The 24,835-nt window shown below is 38.7% G+C and overlaps 1 protein-coding gene across 5 annotated transcripts in view; it reads right to left on the bottom strand.

Moving 5' to 3' along the window:
* FBXW7 (F-box and WD repeat domain containing 7) overlaps positions 1-24,835 on the bottom strand; it is a 208,402-nt gene that overhangs the window by 129,971 nt on the left and 53,596 nt on the right. Inside the window, exon 1 of one of the 5 annotated variants that reach the window (XM_075613430.1) lies at positions 3,318-3,337. The exons of the other annotated variants lie outside the window; for them this stretch is intronic. The gene's annotated coding sequence lies outside the window, so the exon portion shown is untranslated. Of the gene's footprint in view, positions 1-3,317; positions 3,338-24,835 lie in introns of those variants that run through there. 5 annotated transcript variants of the gene reach the window in all.

Below are 24,835 nucleotides of genomic sequence, written 5' to 3'. Positions count from 1 at the left end.
CAAGATAGCAGGACCAATTGTTTTATTTTATTTTTAATTTAAACAACTTATCTGTGTAATTGCTTTAATCAATAAGAAAACATGTAAAGTAATATGTCTTGCGTTGCGGCAGGAATGCTGCATTCAAGTATACGTTTACCTGTTTGACTAATGATGGCACCATAATTACTGCAAACTGAAGGCAGAGCAAAGCTTACAATTTACCTGGGGCTTTGAGATCTTGAGGTTTTATCACTAAAATACATTAGATAATGACTGCTACAGGGGGGGGGGGGGGAGGATTGCAGTGTTACAAAGAGCTAATCAATCATGTTAATGCCCCTCTACTACTGACCTGGTTTGGGGGAAAAAGAAAAAAAAATGCCAAGAAAGTAGTTAGACCGTATATGACTTGCGCTGAGCAAGAGGCACCTAATTAACTGCAGTTTTAAGGTCTGTCTGTGATAAACAAATGTGCGCACTCGTCTCCATTTACCCCCTAATGTGATGTAATTCACACTGCATTGCAAGACAGGGATTCCTTCATGCAGAAACCACCCGAGATCCGAGCCACTTCTGGGTTCCATGAATGCAACCACAGATCGTCCTATGGGTTTTGAAATCCAATACAAGACCGTATGGGGGTTGTTTGCTCTTCAGCGCTTTCTGATTCACATCTTTATTATAGAAAAGGCTACACATTATGATAAATTGTAAAATCTTCTTGTGCTCGACATTAAAACCTTATAGACCTTAACGTTTCATTACAGGCTACATCAAAACGTAGCGAATACAATATCTGTAGAGTATTTGACTGGAGCACTACAAACATGCATTGCTTCTGCTGTGGGACATAGGAGAAAGCAGGGTGTCTCCAGAGCTGAACCCCGTTCATTTCAGCTCAGGGGACCCGCTGCTTCAGGAGATACTTCCCTCCGATGAAGATGCCGGTATCTCTGCAGTTTAGAGCTCCCACGTCACATGGGCCAATAGGAAGCAGCACCGGGTCACGTCACGGCCACGGGCTATGAAAACCCGCCATAATAATGTGATCCTGAAGCGGCTACTGGCACCTACTATGAAAGAATGTATCTCCAGAAGCAGGGGGTCGCCGGAGGTCAAACTAATTGGGCACAGCTCCAGACACCCCCTGCTTCAATCCTGGATGTAAAAAATAAATGGGGGGGGGGGGTGAGGAAACTACATGGATCGCCGCTTTAAGCGGACAACTGCACTACACTAGACAATAGGCGTAGCTGAATATTTGAATCGATAGTTTGGCAATCACAGGTTTTTACTGTGGAAAATCAATTTCATTATAATACCTAAACAATGCAAGGTAAGGGGGAGTTTTGGCATATTTACTTGGGATTTCAGATATATGTTACGATCACTTAGAAAAGTTGGTATTAAAAGATAAAAAGATGGAATAAAAGGGCCAAATACACAAGCTTTTGAGACAGAAAGTGGGGATCAAGTTTGAAACAGGTATTGTACACATTTATTTATTGGGACAACGCCAGATGAAGTCTCCAATTTAATTTACTTCATGTCACTTGAGGGGCAAATAAGCAGCTCACTTTAAAACCACCAGTGAAGTTGACTTTCAATAAGCATTTCTGATAGTGGTAGTATTCTTTTTAAAAGGATTTCCTCGAGACCACAACAGGGGGGAAAGCAGCATTTTGGTGCATTCTGGAGGAGGGTCACAGTTTGGCATTTGCAATGAGATGCGACACGTACAATTTTCCTTTTATTTCTGCTGCCGTTCAGAGATTGCCGCTTCCTCATATTTTTAATGACAGGAAGAAATCAGGCTGCCCTATTCTCCCATAGAAGTGTGGCATGCCGGAGTATAATAATAATAATAATAATAATAATAATAATAATAGATAATTTTGACGTCGCTGACAGATTACGCAGCACTAGAACGAGTCCCTGCCCATACAAACGTATTTTGATGCCTGGTGCACAGAGACAGAGCGACTTGCCCAAGGTCACAAGAAAAGTTTACAGTTCGCTTTAAAGTCTGCGACATAACTACTGAATCCTTCAGCCTATTGAGTACTGAAAACAAAGTACCAAGTGCCTTGTTGTTTTTTGTATTTGAGGGGGGAAAAAGTTTGAGGGAATGCTAAAAGGTTTTTTTTTTAAAGTATTGATTAACAAAAACCTCTAAAAGCTTAATTTGTACCAATATAATAGAGAATGGATACAAAGTTTTTTTTACTTTTATTACTATAAATCTTATTTCTCTGACAAACCAAAATAAAATCCTATATGAAGATATTGTATAGATTAATTCTGTATGCATTTATTTGATCTGAATGGTAAATTTGCACTCAAATAGAAAAAGGTATATGAAATGTACCACGTCGCCCTCATCCCTACTATTTTGTGTCCTTTCCCATTCACATTTACAGTTTTTGAAGGGGGGGGAAAAAAAAGTGTGTTGCGTTAAAAGTAACTTTTAGCAATTCCGTTTTCACATTACATTTCTCTGGTTCATTTGATTTGATCAAAAAAAAAACTTTCCATAAAAATGTAGGTAAAGACAAGAAAATGTAACTGAAATTGGATATGTTCTGCTTTTTGCCTTTTTATCACTTCAGTCTCACAATACAAAGAAAGTATGCAAAATTAATCAGCAGAGACCTGGAAAATAAATCGGTGGAATTCAGTATTTTGTAGTACATCTGCCATACTTTATTTAAATGCTATGATTTTCCTTTACCAAGTTACTCGCACAATAGAACATTCAATGTCGCCTATTTGACCACAATGTTAGTCTGTGTAACTTAACTTTATCATCTCTCCGGTACCTCTGCAATTTAGTACAAAGGGCACTAAACACACAGTCAGACGACAAATCAGGTAAAAGCATTAGAAGTATGAACTGACCCCTGAAAGCCTTGCGACTTCCCATTCAAAGCCCGAGTGCTCAGCACTACCCCTTAATTGGATATGCAGAGTTGTTCCACAACAGATTTAGAAATGGTATGACAAATTCATAAAACGGCAATAAAGGAATCGGTTAAGAACCCTTGCTTCAATTATATGGTGAATATTCATGGATTAAGCCACGAAGTCAGAAAGCAATACAAACGAGGAGGGCAAAACATTCAGTGTGAAGCAACTCATAGCATGTTGCATTGGACAATTGTAGAAAGGACCACGGTGTCTCAGAAGGCAGAAAAGCACAGAAACCCACAAATGGCAAACCACCACAGATCTGTGTTGAGATTTTAAAAAAAATGTATGACATTTTATTTAATGACTGAGCAAGTTACATGAAGCTAGCGCTGGTCTCTAAACTTCAGACCTTGGCCGTGTCTTACCCACAGGTTTCTCCACCCCTCGGCCCCCAGCTTTTCTCCTGTTTGACTCTTTCCTCAGCAGTTCCTGTTCTCCTCTGAACATTCTTTTCTTTCTGAACATCATTTTTTCTCATCAGCCAGTGTCCAGCGCTGCTCAGGTGAACAGAGCAAAAAAAAAAACCTACGTATTAGCAGTGAGCAAAATCAATGTTACCAATTATTCCCAAGCACTATGAAAAGGGAATGCAGGAAGTTCAGTGTGTGATACAAGCCCCGGCCTATATTTTTAGCCATAGAGCTCATTCAATTTCCTTCAGTGCAGGGATCAGACAACGCAGCAAGCAAAGGTACAGGTAGCAGTGGCACACTTATGTGCATAGCACAACTTCCATCCTCAAAATGTATGATACAAATAAAAAACAGACTTCTACCGCTTCCTCTCCTTTTACAACAAAAGGCTCCTAAAACCACATTGGGGCAATGTTATTGTTCTCGGATGATCACCAAACCTGAAGAGAAACTTCTGCAGTTGAAAACTCCCCTCGTGTTACTTATTATATGTTAAAACAAAGCACAGGCAGAAAACACATTTCTAGCAAAATGTTTCTTAATAGATTTTATCTACTTTAATGGCGTTTATTTTTATTTCTAATAAGGAGATATTAGGAGGTTGGAAACACAGTATAAAAAAACTCTGGATTATGCAAAGTATTTATGATTGTTTCAGGATGTGTGGGGGTTAAAATGCTCTCTCTCAAACCTGCAATTCGGCTTTTAAGCAGCAGCCCATGCTGATGGCCATTTGTTATTAACTTCCTTCAAAAGAGATCTCTTGCTTTTTCCAATGTGGTTTTTATTTTTTTAAGCCCGATGCTCTGTACGGGAGATATGAGCATCTGAAATATTAAATGCCCGGGAGGTTACATCCCTAGAGCAGCGTATAGGTTGCCAGGGTAACCACAGACGCTAGGGATTAGGAAAATCATGTATATCATGAAAAAACAAACTACGAAAATAAAGGGGGCAACAGACTTCTGGGGGGCATTGCAACTTTAACCCCTTCAGTGCCCTATTGAGGTACAGTGTATGTCAAAATGTGTCACGCTAGAGGCCCCTATAACCAGGGATGGAAAAATCCTTGGCGCCTAAAATGTCAACCCTGGCGCTTGTGCTGTGAGGACAGACCTGATTGACAGATCAAGTCACCTATGCGCAGCGGGGAGAGAGAACACGAGGCATCGGCCTGGTGAATAGTGGGGGTGGGACTAAACTGTGGGACAGAGCCCTCCCTGCTACATTGTGAGGGGGGGGGGGGTGAATGTATGTATACATACATACGAGAGAGGTGTCAGAGACAGGCCAACAGAACACTGGCTCCTAAAAATGTCTGGCTCCTAAGTATTTTATATTTGTGTCCACCCATGCCTATGATGCATACTGTACGTCACGGCCTTTAACTCGTTTTTATGGGGCTGCTCCATGTTGAGTGCTGATCGCAAGCTATACTGAACAGAGGGGGACGTTCACTTTCATCCGAACCCAGAAGAGATCGCATGATGCATTAGTGCCGGGGGACCCTCTCACACTGAAGAGGTTAAGACAGAGGGTCAACAAAAGCATGTTGCACACTTCAACTACACATCTTTTGTGCAACACTATTTCATTAGCAACTTTTCAACTGCCGTTCCATTTTTTTTATTATTAATATTTCCTTGGAATTGGTTCAGGCAGTTGAGAAAAATAAATATTCATGGCGCACTGCTCAGATTCCTACAATCCAGTAATTACAGCATGTTACAGATGCACTTCTCTGCAGATACACACAATTAGACACACTGGTGTAAACGGCATGCTGAACAAGGGTTGTGATTGCACAGAGTTCCAAGCAAAGCTACGCTTGGTGTAACATCTTAACTGTAGACAATAGGTCCGGGCCAGTGTGAGAGAATACAAACCTGGCAAATAAGTTGGACAATATGGGGTTTCTTGGTCAATAATTTATACATTTATCATGGAAAATATTTCCATTGTTATATTTGGGATAACTGTTCTTCGATTACTTAGATTTTTCACCAGTATTTCCACAGATTGTACAACAGGAGACTGATAAATAGTTCCCTGTTTCATAAATTCAACCTGTTACTGCACGTGGTCTTAAGCACCCTGTAAAGTGAAGGAGTTAAAATGAGCAGGTCACCCAATGAGAATAAATTAAGAGGAGAATTATAGCCGTCTCAGTAACTCTACGTGTGATCCACCAAACATTTTAAATAAGGCTGTCCTGAAATGATTCTCGGAGTGCTCCAGCAATTGTTTAAATGCAATTCTTATTAGTTACCCCAGAAAATGTATGCTCTTTAAGTCATCTATACAGATTCTGTAGTTTAATTACGAGGCCTGAAATTACTTGAGTGCATAACAATACTCACTACAGATGTAAAGTGCAACATTATTTGTACTGGTGCTCTGCAGCCTACTTAAAGATCCTATCCTATATCCTTATGCAAAGCAACAAAAATCCAAAAGTATTATCGTGTCAGGCTAAAGCGACCAGCACATCCAAAGCAACTCTGGGCTGCAATGTAAATATACATTAGAGCCCTCCCTGATTCCAAGCAAGCTAGTGCTTGTCTGTGCTGCCAGTAAATCAACTGATCCCATTACAAAATCAATTACTGCAACGCATTTCCACTGCTACACAACCTGATGATGGCCAAATGATATTGGATACATCTTACAAGGTCAAGAAAGCTGCCACCATTCCCCACGTCCCCTTTCTATACAGCTCGTCCTTGGGTTCGAAATCCCCCTAATGAACCTTTACTGGGAAGGGTTATCTGAAAGAAATCGGCATGGTTACCTTTGGCTGGCTGAGGCATTCGATGGAGAGCCTCTGCAAAGGGTCTGATGTATGGCTGCAAGATAGCAGATCGGAGCAGCAGGTCGAGCGGCCCAGCCTCTTCATTAAAGAAGAAATGATGCTGCAGCCACAGCCACACATTGACTTGCTCAGGAGACGAGTTCTTTCCTTAGGAAATAACCACTGTTATTGTCCCACATACTGTACACACGACTAGCTGGCTGCCTCATCCAGCAGCTCCCTGGCTGAAATTAACACTGATCAATAGGAGGAGGGGGGGAGAGAATGACAAACTATAGCTTTGCTGGGGAGTGTAGCGCTTTTCTGCACAATATACCAGCCGCTGAATCCTTCATTCACAGGAATAGTGATTCACTAAAGCATCATGACTTGAATAAGGTAAGTCTTTTTCTAGCTATCCAAGCTGATTTGTCACAATCCCACTACAGGTACAGATTCATGGCAACAAGCATCCTGAACTGCACTTTCTGTGACAAGCTCTGTCCTCCTCAGTCACTTGAGGTCTGTTGGACTATTCCAGCTGTGCAACCTATCCACCTCTTGGTTGTAGTGGTCTCCTTGCCAGGAGGCCAACCGAAAATCAGCCACACCCCTTCTTGCTGTCCCCAAGTACCCTGCTCCAGAAACGTTTAATACCTGAAAGCAACTGCTGCTTCCACTGCCTTCCTTAGTGGGGAAACAGGTTACTGCTTACTGGATGTGTTCATCTGCTTGCCAATCACAGCAGTTGACCTTTCCTGACTCCAGCACGATCCTGGTCTCTCCACTGGGCTGCACATCAATTTGCAGCAATAATTTGGCAAGTACAATTCTGCATCAAAAGCAGGGAACACATCTTCTGTAGCAATAGGAAGCAGCAGGCTCACATACAACCAAACTGATGTAAAAAGGAAATCGTTTGTAAAGAAATTCACAGCATCAAATGCTATACAAGCATATTAAATATGTACCTTAAAGGCAAAACAATTTAAAATAAAATAAAAAGGGGGGGGGGGGTGCTTTGCCAATGTATATCTTTCAGGCATTTATTTTAAAGTGCCACTTTATTCTTTAGTGGTTGATCGGATCACAGAATATCTAGCTACCAAAATGCAAAAACATCTGCAATTATCAGCACTCTGCCTCAATAGCATCTATCCACACACAAAATGAGGACTGGAAAGATACATTACAAAGAGAATCGCACAACCGCACGCCATTATAATATTAGGTTAAGAAATATATAAAAAAAATTAAATACAGAACGGGGAAAAAAATGTATATTCATTTTATTCCCTTCAATTTAAACCTAGCCTAAAAAAACAGTATGGTCTCTTGCATTACCTTGCTGTGCTTCTTTGGTATCAACATTTCAGTTAAATCTATTTACAGTGCTACCAAAAACAGGAGTATTCCATGGAAATAAAGAAAAGGCACTTTGGCACTTGAGAGACTGGTTGCAAACAAGCAAAATAATGCAGTAACCTTTTACTCGCCTGCTGGAGGTACTGTCTGCTGCATAGAATTTTAAATCCTCATTCATCCGCAGATGCAATTCAGCTGCTTTTGCCAAGGACTCTGCTTTTTTTTTTTTTTTTTCTCCCCCCTGAGCTGCTTCTACAGGGACTGTTCAACAAAAGTGCCGATCGTGTGGAAAATTTAAAGTAATACCAGGTGAAATAACTTGATTTAAGGACGTGGTTAACCAACTTCTTGGGAGCAGCGGTAGCAGCAGCTGGGTCCACTCTGATTGGAAAGGTTGATGTCGGTCACGTTGCATTACAATGCTGAAATGTGGCTGATGTTTTCTTGTCTTTGCAAGAGCTGGCTGAGCGAGCCCTGAGAACTGATGTAAACATGGCATTATTAAAGCACGAGAGTCAGGCACCAAACATTAACACTTCCACACCTTGGAATATCAAAGCACCAGGGATTCTCCAAGACACTGGCTGGCGTTTGTTGCTAAAGCATGACTGCAAGCGAAAGGCATAAGGCTGCGCTTATAGTGCCGGCGATGCGACGTCACATCAAAACCCATGCATTGCCGCCGTCACGTGCGCTTACAGTAAGCGCGGAGCGACGGCTTGGTCACAATCGCTGGAAGTCATCTAAATTTCATTTTTCCAGCGACCGTAGCCCGACTACGCCGTCGCTATAAGCGTAGCCTAAGGCTACGGCCCGCTCCCTCCGTCAGCGCGCCCGCACTGCAGACAGGCGGGGCGCTGACATACACAGACCGCGATATGCGGTCTGTAGGGAGCCGGAGCGGGAGGTGGGCGGGAGTGGGAGGCTTGAGCGGGAGGGGGGGCGTGGCTTGAGTGGAGGGACCCGCTACTCTCCCCCTCCCTCCCTCCACGGGCTCGAGCTGCTGATGGTAAGCAACACACACACACACGCAGACACACACGCAGACACACACGCAGACACACACACACGCACACACACACACACACACACGCACACACACACACATACACACATACACACACACAGGCAGGCACTCACGCACTCAGGCACACAGACACGCACTCACGCTGCTTTCACTCCACACTCCTCCCTGCTCCCCGAAGCCTCTCCTCCTCCCGAAGCCTCCCCTCCTCATTGGCTCACAGCCACACCACGTGACGCGTCAACGCTAGGGATCACCATTCTCTTGTATCCCGTAGCGGCTGACGCGTCACAGAGTGTAGTACGCTGTGCAGCCAGGGGAGACCGGGACCGGCTCCGCAGGATTCGCCTGCTGGTGGGGAACTCGCGTGTGGCCGCCCGCACCGGATCCCAGGCCTAAGGAAGCAGTCTTTTGGTTACATCACCAGCTGCCCTAACTACTACTTAGCTTCATTACCGTAAAAGTCTATATAACCCTTGCTCTTCTGGATTAAGAACCGAAATGCCTTATAAACCAACAACTTGTTTTGATAATGTGGTTGCGTCATTTGAAACCTCTATCCTTAATTAGGTTTAAAAACACATTTCTAAATACATCATAGGCAAGGGCACACTGTACAGTTAAAGTCGCTGGGAAAGGCTTCCAGGAAGAGCTGTTATGAAGCATCCAACTGGCAGCAAGTTCAGGTCAAGTGCTCGCCTGCCCCAGTGAACATCTCCTCACTGAGCGCACAGCTCCAATATTGCCACTGTCAGACAAGTACCCACCACATTAGCAATGCAGGTAGCATTGCCTATATAGTGCTGGCCTCTGAAGTGGAATAAGGGAGTCCAAGAAACAACCTGTGTGTGACCTTTGCGGAATCACAGATCAGGCCTGCACAACGCCAGTCCTCGAAGGCTGCAAACAGGCCAGGTTTTTAGGCTATCCCTACTTCAGCAAAGCTGACTCAATAAGTGGCTCAGTATGACTGAGCCACTAATTGAGTCAGCTGTGCTGAAGTAGGGATATCCTGAAAGCCTGGCCTGTTTGCGACCTTCGAGGACTGGAGTTGTGCAGGCCTGATGTAGATACCCGAGGCATGAAAATGTACCATCAGTACTGGAAAACAGCACTTATGGTTGAGTGGTGTGCAGGGGTCAGGCAGTGGGGTGCACAGAGAGCAGTGAGGTGCAGGGAAGGGTGGGGGCAGAAAGTGAAAACAAAGAAAACCTTTTTTTAATTAAAAAAAAAAATAGATCACTCACAAATAAAATAAAAAATACAGGAGTTCAAATATTGTTTTATTATTATAATTAAACCTAAATTATTTTGTAGGCTAGCCTTAAATTACATAATGATTGTTTTTAATGGTATAGCACTAACCGTGCACTGTAGCTATAATTTTTGCCAGCATGAGACCCTGCCCTGTTGAGCTTACAATCTATATTTCTGTGCCGGAGGCACAGGGTGATAAAGCACACACCAAACTTACATACAACGTGGTGTATAATGTCAGGCGAGCGAGCTTCATTTTTTTCCCCACAGAAATTACTTTAGTAGGAAGGAATTATGAAGAGTAAGGTCTGTAATCAATTATTTATGACCTGGTTTCCTTGTGTCAGCTTCTTTAATGCAGTATTGATTGGGAAGATGTATATACATAAGGCTATTGAGACACACAGACAACTGACTGCTAAAAGAAAGGAAGACTAGCATTGTTGAAGTCCAACACAAAAGAGGTACAGTAAGATTGTGGTTTGAACTCAGAACACAAATAGGGAGCAAAGAGCAGACATTTCACTGATTAACACTTCTGGATTAGCTTTAACCATTACTCTCCCCATCATCATAAACTGAATGTTTTATCAAGCACTTTCTAAATGTTTGATCCATTTGGCAAGTCAGAATTGGTTGTAAACCGCTTTGGATTCAAATGCAATATATATATATATATATATATATATATATATATATATATATATATATATATATATATATATATACGATTTTTGTTATCATGCTTCAAATACCAATTTATATTCATAAACATAATGTTACAGAAAAATAAAACAATTATTTGCACTTTACATGCTAGCTTTCCCAGGCACACATCGAACTGCAGTGTAGATCTTTCAACAAAAGGTGATCCTTTCCCAAAAAAAGGGACAACATTTCTATATTGATGCTGTCCTTAATCCTAAATCTGTGGTCTATAAAACTGCCAGATAAAATGAGCTCTCTGCTTTAGAGTTCTGAGATATAGCCGGGCTCTCCTCGAGGGAAATAAGCACACTAGCTCCGGTATGTTTTGCTATGATCGCAATAAGTTACTTTGCTTCTTTACCCATTGAAATGAATTATATATATTTTGCAGGTTGTACCATCTTTCACTGGGCCAAGGAAAAAGTTCTTCACAGACACTATTCGTACATAAAGATTTCAGGACGATTCATCTAAAGAAGAGATGAGCAGACATTACAAATTCCTGCGGCACCTTCCAACACAGGGAGGCTTGAGCACCTCTACAATTTGAAGCATATGGGTCATGAAACATTTAACACCGAGTCAGATTTAAAGATGAACCCTCGCACCCAAAAAATAAATATATACATTTGTGATGAAAAGGCTTTAAAAATAAATCAGTGTTTCTCGAACTAGACAAGTGGAGGATTTGAAAAGGTCAGCTGGAGGAACACGGCATGTAGCCATGTTCACTACATTACTATGCTATACTGCACAGGATTACATTTGTTGGACAACAAGCATTCTATATACAAGAAAAAAGGCTCGGTAATTCCTGCCGGAAACAGAGAGAACCAATGGCAATAACGCACACAGGCTGAATCTTGTGGAGCATGGATGCAAGAGAATAGGCGACAGCGTAAGCATTCGTTAAATAATATTTCAAATCATAAGGCAGATTGGTTTGCCTCAACCCGACAACCTGCAAGTTGGAAGAGATTCACCTCCTTTAAGATGTTCCCTTGTGTCTCCATGGGTGTTGAATAGGACAAGCTCTGTCCTCCCACAACCATAGCTGTCCCGTGAATGGTCCCCTGACAAAGCAAAGGATGCCTCCAATGTTATCATATAGGCAGGATGACATGGGCCAAGAGAGAAACAGAAGATATATTCTATCAATCACACAGGGCCCTTTCTGGTATTCATTCTAAACAAGGAAGCACCTGCACAACATGCATAGAAAATAAGCAGCAGCGGTGTACTTGTGCTGGAACAAATATATGTTGTAATGGACATTAAGCAAGGTCAGAAATGTGAGAAAACCAGTCACGTAGTAGATGACGTTGAAAAAAAGACTCAGATGATATTTCACTGGGGTATTTTAAGGGAAGAAATTAATTCATTCCTGACTAAATATTGGCATTCAGATGACTCCCTGGATCAACATCCTTCCCATGTTTACTTATAAGGTACATCCCTGCATACCTTTCCTTTCTAAAATGATGTCCAAAATATTTTTGAAGATATCTATTGTATCTGCCATCACAGTCTCCATGGGAAATGAGTTATGTAAAGAACCCTTTCCTTTATTGCTGGTGAAATCTCATTTCCTCCAACCTTAAGGGATGAGCTACTGCCCGTGGGATGAATAGTTCTTTGAAAGCTCCTTGTACTGTCCTCAAATATATTTGTATATAGTTATCAAATTCCCTCTTAGATGCCTCTTTTCTAATGTAAATAAATCTAATTTAGCTAGCCTCCCCTCAAATCAGAGTGTCCATTCCCTTTATTAATTTGGTGTCTCTTCTCTGCACTCTCTCTAGTTCCAGAATGTCTTTTCTAAGGAGTGGTGCCCAAAATTGTACTCCATATTCAAGGTGTGGTCTAACCAATGCTTTATAAAGGGGCACAATGTTACTTCCCTTCCATCCATTGCCTGTATAATGCAAGATAAGATCTTGTTTGCCTTTGCAGCTACTGCATGACTTTGGGCACTATTGCTAAGCCTGCTGTCTACAAGCACTCCTAAATCCTTCTCCATCAAGGATTCCCCCAATTTATCCCCATTTCATTTGTAAGTCGCCTGCTTATTCTTGCTTCCCAAATGCATAAGCTTACATTTATCTGTATTAAACCTCATCTGCCTTTTACCTGCCCGAGTTTGCATTCTATTCAGGTCCGCCTTAAAAAAAAAAAAAAAAAATGACACTGTAAACTATGTGAGCAACCAATAAAAATGTAAGTTGAAAGAAGAAAAAAAAATATCCTGCTCTGATTCTACTACCTTACACAATTTAGTGTCATGAGCAAAGATGGAGGCTTTGCTCTCTAGGATAACCTCAAGGTCGTTAATAAACAAGTTAAAAAGCAGGGGTCCCAGTACCGATCCATGAGGTACTCCACTCACAACTTTAGCCCAACCTGAAAAAGTTCAATTGCAACTCTGTTGTCTATTTGTACCGAGTAAAATGTGCTTTATTTTGTACACTAACCTTTTGTAGAACCATATCAAAAGTCTTTGCAAAATCTAAGTAGACCACATAACTGCATTACCCTGGTCTACATTCCTACTCGCCTCCTCAAAGAAACTAATAAGGATAGTTTGGCACAACCTAGCCTTCAGAAATCCATGCTGCCTATTACTAATAATTTTGTTATCCATTAGGTATTCCTGAATATAATCCCGTAATAAACCTTCGAGTAGCTTCCCCACTATTGATGTCAGGCTTACAGGTCTGCAATTTCCTGGTTGTAATCTAGCGCCTTTTTAAATATGAGCACCACATCTGCTTTATGCCAATCTTGTGGCACTGAGCCTGTGGAAATGGAGTCCTTGAAAATTAAATGTAATGGTTTGGCTATTACTGAAATGAAGTCCTTTAGAACTCTTGGATGTATGCCATCGGGGCCAGGTGCCTTATTTACTTTAAATTTTATTGAGCCGCCTATGAATTTCTTCCTCAGTTAACTAGTTTTTTTTATGTTAATATAGAAGTTGTGGCTTCTTCCTGTGGCATTATTATTGAAATTGATTCTTCCCTGGTAAACACAGAGGCAAAGAACCTGCCCATCTCACACTGAAAGGGTCCTATATTTTCTTTTCTATTTTTTATTATTAAGGTACTTATAGAACTCTGAAGGGTTGATCTTACTTTCTATTGCAATCCCTTTTTCATTGTCCATTTTTGCCAATATGATTGCCCTTTTGCAACTTTTGTTACATTCCTTATAATTCTGATATGATATATATTAAGATGAATGCTTGCTTTACAAAAGCATTGTCACTGCCAGTCCGGAAGTTGGAGGTGACGGATAGTGAGGAGGGAGAAAAGGGGCAGAGCCGATTAAAGAAAAAAAATAAGGGGGGGAAAAAGGTAAAGAGGGGGGGGGGGGGGGTAAAAAGGAGAAATTCCCATAAGCAACACCATTTATCAGCCTATGGGGAAGCAGCATAAATAACGTGGTGGTGTACTAGTACATTTTCTTCATTTAATACACCTCTTGTTTAGAGGTGAAAAATGTTGTACAGTGGCTCAGTGAGTAAAGCCACCGACTCTGAAAACAAACACACCGAGTTTGAAGCAGGGGAACCTGGTTTAAATCCAAGTGTCGGCTCCTTGTGACCTTGGGCAAGTCACTTCATTTCCCTGTGCCTCAGGCACCAAAAACATAGATTGTAAGCTCGTTAGGCTTACAGTGCCTGTAAATGTCTATGTATAATATATTGTAATGGTGTAGCGCTTATTGTCCCATTGGGAGAAATCCTCCATGTGAAACAATTATTATAATAATGATATCCTTCTTTTACCGGACAAACCTATTCAGGCAGGCTAATGAAATGTCAGCATATTTTGTCAGCCAGGTGCATACTGTACAACCATTTATTTTGTAGACAGCAGTTATTGAATAGTTTACATACAGGGTCCTGCCCAGTGTCCATTTCTTCCTAACCCTAGAAACCCCAGGATGGACCAAATAAATATTTCCAGGACCAGGTCAATTAGATTAATGTTCTACACCAGAAAACAAACAGTGGCGACCAAACAAAATAACCAAGCAGAGCAGGCAGCCGTTTTAACTAAAAAGGATATTGTGTATGTACAGAACACCAGGGCCTCGGATAACTTAATATCAGCAGGGTTTACCAACCTTTTATTCCACAACGTGATCATTTAGCATATTATTTATATTCTGTTATTTTGATCTTCCAATTTGTCATGTGCTGCAGATTATGTTAGATGGATAGATATAGAAGATATGGATAGATATAGAAGATATGGATAGATATAGAAGCTATATATAGATATAGTAGATATGGATAGATATAGAAGATATGGATAGATATAGAAGCTATATATAGATATAGAAGATATGGATAGATATAGTAGATATGGATAGATATAGAAGATATGGATAGATATAGTAGATATGGATAGATATAGAAGATATGGATAGATATAGAAGATATGGATAGATATAGAAGATATGGATAGATATAGAAGATATGGATAGATATAGAAGCTATATATAGATATAGAAGATATGGATAGATATAGAAGATATGGATAGATATAGAAGATATGGATAGATATAGTAGATATGGATAGATATAGAAGATATGGATAGATATAGAAGATATGGATAGATATAGAAGATATGGATAGATATAGAAGATATGGATAGATATAGAAGATATGGATAGATATAGAAGATATGGATAGATATAGAAGCTATATATAGATATAGAAGATATGGATAGATATAGAAGATATGGATAGATATAGTAGATATGGATAGATATAGAAGATATGGATAGATATAGAAGATATGGATAGATATAGAAGATATGGATAGATATAGAAGATATGGATAGATATAGAAGATATGGATAGATATAGAAGATATGGATAGATATAGAAGATATGGATAGATATAGAAGATATGGATAGATATAGAAGATATGGATAGATATAGAAGATATGGATAGATATAGTAGATATGGATAGATATAGTAGATATGGATAGATATAGACGATATGGATAGATATAGTAGATATGGATAGATATAGACGATATGGATAGATATAGAAGATATGGATAGATATAGAAGATATGGATAGATATAGAAGCTATATATAGATATAGTAGATATGGATAGATATAGAAGATATGGATAGATATAGAAGCTATATATAGATATAGAAGATATGGATAGATATAGTAGATATGGATAGATATAGAAGATATGGATAGATATAGTAGATATGGATAGATATAGAAGATATGGATAGATATAGAAGATATGGATAGATATAGAAGATATGGATAGATATAGAAGATATGGATAGATATAGAAGCTATATATAGATATAGAAGATATGGATAGATATAGAAGATATGGATAGATATAGAAGATATGGATAGATATAGTAGATATGGATAGATATAGAAGATATGGATAGATATAGAAGATATGGATAGATATAGAAGATATGGATAGATATAGAAGATATGGATAGATATAGAAGATATGGATAGATATAGAAGATATGGATAGATATAGAAGATATGGATAGATATAGAAGCTATATATAGATATAGAAGATATGGATAGATATAGAAGATATGGATAGATATAGTAGATATGGATAGATATAGAAGATATGGATAGATATAGAAGATATGGATAGATATAGAAGATATGGATAGATATAGAAGATATGGATAGATATAGAAGATATGGATAGATATAGAAGATATGGATAGATATAGAAGATATGGATAGATATAGAAGATATGGATAGATATAGAAGATATGGATAGATATAGAAGATATGGATAGATATAGAAGATATGGATAGATATAGAAGATATGGATAGATATAGTAGATATGGATAGATATAGACGATATGGATAGATATAGTAGATATGGATAGATATAGACGATATGGATAGATATAGAAGATATGGATAGATATAGAAGATATGGATAGATATAGAAGCTATATATAGATATAGAAGATATGGATAGATATAGAAGCTATATATAGATATAGAAGATATGGATAGATATAGAAGATATGGATAGATATAGAAGATATGGATAGATATAGAAGATATGGATAGATATAGAAGATATGGATAGATATAGAAGATATGGATAGATATAGAAGATATGGATAGATATAGAAGCTATATATAGATATAGAAGATATGGATAGATATAGAAGCTATATATAGATATAGAAGATATGGATAGATATAGAAGCTATATATAGATATAGAAGATATGGATAGATATAGTAGATATGGATAGATATAGAAGATATGGATAGATATAGAAGATATGGATAGATATAGTAGATATGGATAGATATAGACGATATGGATAGATATAGAAGATATGGATAGATATAGAAGATATGGATAGATATAGAAGATATGGATAGATATAGAAGATATGGATAGATATAGAAGCTATATATAGATATAGAAGATATGGATAGATATAGAAGCTATATATAGATATAGAAGATATGGATAGATATAGAAGATATGGATAGATATAGAAGATATGGATAGATATAGAAGATATGGATAGATATAGAAGATATGGATAGATATAGAAGCTATATATAGATATAGAAGATATGGATAGATATAGAAGCTATATATAGATATAGAAGATATGGATAGATATAGAAGCTATATATAGATATAGAAGATATGGATAGATATAGAAGATATGGATAGATATAGAAGATATGGATAGATATAGAAGATATGGATAGATATAGAAGATATGGATAGATATAGAAGATATGGATAGATATAGAAGATATGGATAGATATAGAAGATATGGATAGATATAGAAGATATGGATAGATATAGAAGATATGGATAGATATAGAAGATATGGATAGATATAGAAGATATGGATAGATATAGAAGATATGGATAGATATAGAAGATATGGATAGATATAGAAGATATGGATAGATATAGAAGATATGGATAGATATAGAAGCTATATATAGATATAGAAGATATGGATAGATATAGAAGATATGGATAGATATAGAAGATATGGATAGATATAGAAGATATGGATAGATATAGAAGATATGGATAGATATAGAAGATATGGATAGATATAGAAGATATGGATAGATATAGAAGATATGGATAGATATAGAAGATATGGATAGATATAGAAGCTATATATAGATATAGAAGATATGGATAGATATAGTAGATATGGATAGATATAGAAGATATGGATAGATATAGTAGATATGGATAGATATAGAAGATATGGATAGATATAGAAGATATGGATAGATATAGAAGATATGGATAGATATAGAAGATATGGATAGATATAGAAGCTATATATAGATATAGAAGATATGGATAGATATAGTAGATATGGATAGATATAGAAGATATGGATAGATATAGTAGATATGGATAGATATAGAAGATATGGATAGATATAGAAGATATGGATAGATATAGAAGATATGGATAGATATAGAAGATATGGATAGATATAGAAGATATGGATAGATATAGAAGATATGGATAGATATAGAAGATATGGATAGATATAGAAGATATGGATAGATATAGAAGATATGGATAGATATAGAAGATATGGATAGATATAGACGATATGGATAGATATAGAAGATATGGATAGATATAGACGATATGGATAGATATAGAAGATATGGATAGATATAGAAGATATGGATAGATATAGAAGATATGGATAGATATAGAAGATATGGATAGATATAGAGATATAAATAGATAGAGATAGATAGATATACATATACACACACACATGCAAGAGTAAAAAAAAAGAAGAAGCATATAGTCCAAGAACTGCCTGTCAGAATACTGGTAAAGGGTTATTAAAGACAAGCCCTGGTCTGTCACGGGCAATAACACAGCCGAGGACATTTGCTGCACCAAGAAGCAAATAAAAAGGAACAATTATTTTTGCAGACAGAGCTATGCAAGCAACAAGAAGCTGCAGCATATTATGGCAGGGTTAGGCCCAACTAAGCAGATACTAAGCGCCCTACTATGGCGAGACAGTTACAGTAAATGTATACTCTAGGGAGGGGGTAGCTAACTCCAGTCCTCGGGTGCAAACAAAAAGATTAGGTTTTAAGGATATCCCTGCTTCAGCACAGGTGGTGTAGTCATTTTTAGCCACTCGTGCTGAAGCAGGGATATTCTGAGAACCTGACCTGTTGGTGACCCTTGAGGACTGTCATTGACCACCCATGTACTATGGGATAATTCATTAAACTGCAATAGTGCAGATTGAAACATTACTGTATGAAAACTGACAGACCAATGCGAGTTTCCGTACGATAGTGCCTCGATCGACACCATCGCAGAGTAATGAATAACCCCCTATATTCGTCTTCTCAATACATCCAAAGAAACCAGTTTCAGCAGCTTACAAGTGCAATTTGCCCATGTTGCCTCAACTTAACCTTTCTTTCTAAATCATTGGGGGTTATTCACTCAACAGCAATAACCATTACCATCTATCAACTACCCCAACAGCTAGCCGTTACCAAACACGGATGCCGTTTTTAAGCTGCATTCTGTCTGACACTTCATGCACTCTTACAATATATACTGTCAATTTGGATTCTCTGTTTCTGACTGGAATTTTGCATTCAAATCCAAGTATTTATATTATTTCTTGTCCAACTTTTCTAGCTTAAGTCCGTTCTAGGACATTTCGTCACAGCAATTTCACCATGATGAAATGGGAACCGGCGGATGAAATGGGAACCGGCGCTTCGCTGTGACTCTGCGCGCCATATGCTATTTCACCGCTAAGGCAAGTGCCTTACCCTAACTCCCCCTACTCAAATCACTACAACCCCTTAAATTAACCCCTTACACTAAGCGCTAAAAAACCCTTAAATTAACGACTTGCCCTGAACAGTAATAAAACTGACCGTAGAAGCGGCTGGCTGCAGGGATTACAGTGGCGAATCGGCTGTTGCGGCGATATAGATATACTCTGCCTACTAAAAATTAGGACGGGCCTGTGCAGTGATTTACGAAGAACAAAAGGGCAGTAATTTGTACATTTTTATCCTCCTCCTGAAAAGGGTCACAATGCATTTCTAGAGAAGCACTGTATCATTACACCACTTTCAGCACCCCACAGTTCATACTGCTTAGAAAATAATATCACACATTATGCTTAAATCCACAAAGTACTGTATCACACTGCCTATGTTATTTTTTATTTTTTGCACTTCCCCTTTTTCCTTTACTTAGAGGCAATCCACTTCAAGAAACATGTCTATATTTTTTTTTGTTTCAATACAAGTACTCTGATTTTCTTTATTGGAAACTAATTACCCAAGATGCCAATAGATTCATTCTCCCGTAATCGATCAACAATGATCTTGCTTCCCAAGGTTCACTAAATAGCCGCCTTTCAGTTTCAAAACAATTTTTCAGTCTGTGTAACTCAGCAGCTACAATGTATTCTTATATTACAAAAAAAAGTCTATTGTTGCAGTTTGCAGCTCAAACTGCTGGGAATATTGGCAACAAATTATGACAAATAAGAAGTGTTACAAATATCTTGCACTGCTGGGCAAGTGTGTTAAATAAAACCGGCTGTAGAAATCCCAGGATGCTCATTACATTACAACACATTAAAATGGCATTAAGAGTTGAATTTTAAAAAAAAATTAAGTATCTAATACTACCAAACCGATTTTTAAACACATGCAGGACATTGCATGGATTGCCCCTTTAAATAACCTACATCACCAGGACAGTCTATTCCCATGCTACAGGCTTTTAATGTTGGTGCTTGGAGACGGTTAAACGTAGATGTTTGTAGGGAGTAGAAATTTAGGAAATGCTTTTATATTCCAACTTTGACTGTAAAAAGTACATTGTTGAACCATTATACAAAAATAGAAGCTAGAGGTTTCCTTTGCCAAAATACATTAAAGCTGCCGTTTTTAATATATATATATATATAGTTCCCCCATTGAATATGTGCATCAATACAATCTGCACACCTGACACGTGATTAGCTAAGCTGCAGATCGATCCGTTCTCCTGAAATCGATCGCTTGCTCCGGGTTATTTAATTCAGCTCTTGCACAGCATTGTGGACAATGTAGTCCTGGAATATGATTGACTGGGCAGTTACTAGATACAATTGGTGCACTGCTAGAGAGAGGGCGGGCTCAAGAGCCAGAGCCTATCAGAAGGGGAAGGGGGCTGTCACTTCTGAAATGCTTCCTACATTAGAAACATTAAAAAGGGTCTTTAAAATATTTTTTTTATGCTACAAGTATTTTCTCATAGTACAGAACAGACTTTAAAAAAAAAAAAAACACATGTAGGATATTGCTTGAACTGCTGCTTTAAATGCACTAATATTGCATATATTCTGTTGAAGCTTTTAACACCACAAGTTTAATTTGCTGTAACTCCACTACAGGTTATAAAGTGAAAATGCACCTTTATACTTGGAATCCTAATAATCTGGCACACAAATTTAAAATACACTGTTGTAATTGATTAGCAGTATCTCAAATATAATACAACACAACAGAGAGCACACTGCTCACTAGATTCCAATAGAATAATTAATCAATTTGTTCTTTTTTAGGTGATGCCCAATTGCCCAGAGATGGCAATGGGAGCAACCTATGTACTACAAATATAGACACCAAACAGATTACAGTAATATCTAACACAAGGTCAGCAAATCAAAGAAAATAAAACAAACAAACATTTAGTTGGTGCACTCCTAAGCTAATTTTACATTTTTAAATGACATTTTACATATGCCCAGGACATAATTGAAAACGAGAGGTAACTCAATGTATTCTTCCTTGTAAAACATTTTATAAATAAATATAGTGACTACATGAAGTGAAGTGAAGATAAGTGAATAAAAAACACAAATATTACAATAACACGTGGTGCTGCTGTCTCGTAGTTTGCGGCAAGAGATATGTCTATTGGAGTGAAAGAGGACTCCCTACAGGTATAGTGATATTTATAATACCATCCAATCGTTACAACAAAGATTAACAACTGCCATATAAATGTTCAACATATAACCACCAATTAGCTATATCTTGATTATAACTAGAGTCTGCTATGAACTCCATTGGTCACACAATGATCAAGTACCACATCTATATTCTCCAGAATAAATGAGCTCTGTTGCCAATAAATAGGCCAAACTGATAAAACATGTCCAACAGTGGGCTGTATAATATCTGCAGCACTACTTGCAAATAGGCCCAAAATATATGTAATGACAAAATATTCAGCAATTCTGTGGGGTGGGATAGCATTGAATTATCTAAGCTACCATATAAATGCTGTGTTCAAGACAGCGCAGCTCCAACATCACTGCCTAATTTTACTATAACCCTCAAAAACTATCCAAGTTGTCCCACAATCTGCAACGTGTCCACATGTCAATCTTTTCACTATAAGGCCACAGCCCCAGTGCCTCGGCGTGTGCTGTGCGAAGAAGCGCTGCCCCTCAATGGGGCTCAGCCCAGTACACACCTTCGCGCGGGATGTGCAGCCGCGCTGTACTACCGTTTTTCCCAAAGAAATTGAATTTAGAAGTTGCAACGGAGGGGTGGCCACGCCCCCACCAGCAATTTAGACAATGAGGGCGAACCAGCCGCGTGAGGTCATGGCCACGCCCCTGGAAAATCCCAGCCACGCCCCCCCCCCCCTCGTCACAAACTCTGGAGTCTTGTTCCAGACCGCGGTGAAGCGTTGTGCACGCGCTGGCGCCCCCACCCCCACCCCCAGCCGGGTGCTGTGCTACAGTGCACACTGGGACCGCGGCCTAATAGAGATATCTCTTGCAGCAAACTACGAAAGAGACAGCAGCACCACGTGTTATTTTAATATTTGTATTTCTTATTCACTTACTGTATCTTCCCTTCATGGTGTCACTATATGTAAAATGTCATTGAAAAATTTAAATTAGCCTAGGAGTGCACCAACTAAATGTACTTTCTTTGATGATCTGCTTACCTTGTGTTAGTTATTTGGGATCTCAAATATAGCAAAAGTGTTTTATTGAAAGGAGGCATGATGATGCTGCTGTTGCCCTATAGGTGCACCTCTTAAAGAAGCTGTTCAAAGCTGTCGTTTTAAAGATCATTTCTTTTTTCCCCATTTAATATGTGCATCAACACAATCTACACACTGAAAAGTGATTAGCCAAGTTGCCTATCGATAGGCGAAGATTCGGCTTGGGAGTTCACTAAATGGCTGTCAGTGCAGCAGAAGAGGACTCAAGATGCAAAGTTCTGTGGGGAAGATCATATGACCAGGCAGTCACTAGATACAATTGGTGCACTGCTAGAGAGGGCAGGGCTCAAAAGGGGTGTTTCAGAGCCTGTTTCAGAAGAGGAAGGGGATGTGACTTTGCAAATGGTTGCTATAGAAACAAAAAATGCTCGTTCCATTATAATACATTAAAATTTTCTTTAAAAATGGTTGTTTTAAAAAAAATGCTACAAGTATTCTCATAATACAGAACAGAATTATTTTTAAAAATAACCACGTAGGATATTGCTTGACCTGCAGCTTTAATGTTGAGCAGTCTCTACCGCTAGAGTGCCCCAGTTCTATTGTTGAGACATCTTTCTTGTTACAAGTACTGTGGGGATATTATTAATGTATATGTGTCACTTAACACCTTTGCAACTTTAAGTGTCTGCAACAGAAAGACATAGAAATGTTTTCAGTTAAATATTGTATTTACAATCAGCCTACTCCTTGGAGTATACATTCATGGGAAGAAAACCCCACGTATGGGATGCTGAATCTTAAAATGTAACATTCTAGGCATTTTAGTGCCACTACACAGGTCTTTAATAGACAAACACAGACAGCATTCACAGGCGTCTGGTTAGATTGCATGAATAATCCAGCAAGTAGTGAAGTGCTGGGGTGACATTAGTACGGTAGCTGCGTGCAGTTCAATGACCATCTGTAAAGGACTAGGTCTTCTTTGGATACAGTCAAGCAGCAAGCCTGTACTCGAGCTGGAATTTTGTTCTGCTCTCACCGAAGAACATGCTACCTGTCTCAGTAGGAATGCACCCCTTGCAGTTGTTTGTAGTGCTGGATATTGAATAAAAAGGATCAATCAGTACCTGGCCCTTCATCTTCGCATGTGTGCTACCTCACTCTCTGCTGCAGAAGTGCTTTGAATTGCACTGGGTTTAAAAGCAGAATTCAGGTTCATGGAGTGAAAGCCCTATGTTCATGTAAAGAAATGTTATACTGAAACAGTATCTCTATTTTCCTCCCAAAGTTCTTATGTAAAGCAGGACTCAAACACACAGACTTGTACCAGATGAAGAAAAAAAATAAAGTGCACAACAGTTGTGTGATATTTACATAGAGATACACAATAAATGGTGTAATAATGAACAACTCAGTGATAGATCAAGTGTCAAGAGTCCATATAAAAAGTGAAATGGGGGTTCTGTATACATACACACTGCTGCTGTAGATGATATGGCTCAAACACCTCTTATAAGATGGAGAAAATAAAGAATAAACAGCGCACAAAGCTCATTGTGAAATAAGTATAATTAAAAGTGACAAACATGGAACAGATAGGTAATGTACGTACATCAAGGTAGTAGGTTTAAGCATATCATGAAAAAAACACACACACACACACACACACACACACACACACACACACACTTCTCCGTGTAAGGAGCATGCTGCTAGTCAAAAGATTGGCCATACATATGTGAAAAAACAGAAAGTGAATCCTTGCGCTTCTCCCACTGGGCTAACAAATAATGGGTTAATAAATATACATAGTGAACCCTAAGTCTGTAAGACAAAGTAGACTTTTGGTTACATCCTTTGATCAAATAATGCCAAGCCTGCTAACCAACATCAAGGTAAGTCTCTATAGCAGGTCCCTATGCTACATGCATACAAATATTGTGTGAAATATACCCTGAAGGGGTTAATAAATCAAGCATATGCTTATGTGACTTAGTGCAGTTAAAAACTGGTATATACCAGGGAAGATACTTACCTGTAAGCAAGTAAAGTGGAAAGTGAATTTACAGGGACCTTACTGGGAGATTATATACCTTGAAGGGGGGGGGGGGGAGGGGTGAGACTATAAACCTCCCACAAGCTGCTCAATAAGCAGTTACAGGAGGATTGGCTAAACAAATTAATCACACCATAATAGTGGTGCCCACTGGATGCGTGCTGCTAGGGATTTAATTCGGCCTAACAGAAAATAAAAAATATATAG

Source organism: Ascaphus truei, chromosome 1 (assembly GCF_040206685.1).
Source record: "Ascaphus truei isolate aAscTru1 chromosome 1, aAscTru1.hap1, whole genome shotgun sequence".
In the NCBI taxonomy this organism is placed as follows: Eukaryota; Metazoa; Chordata; class Amphibia; order Anura; family Ascaphidae; genus Ascaphus; species Ascaphus truei.
Note: the sequence above shows the minus strand (reverse complement) of the source record. Positions and strands in the feature narration are given on the sequence as shown.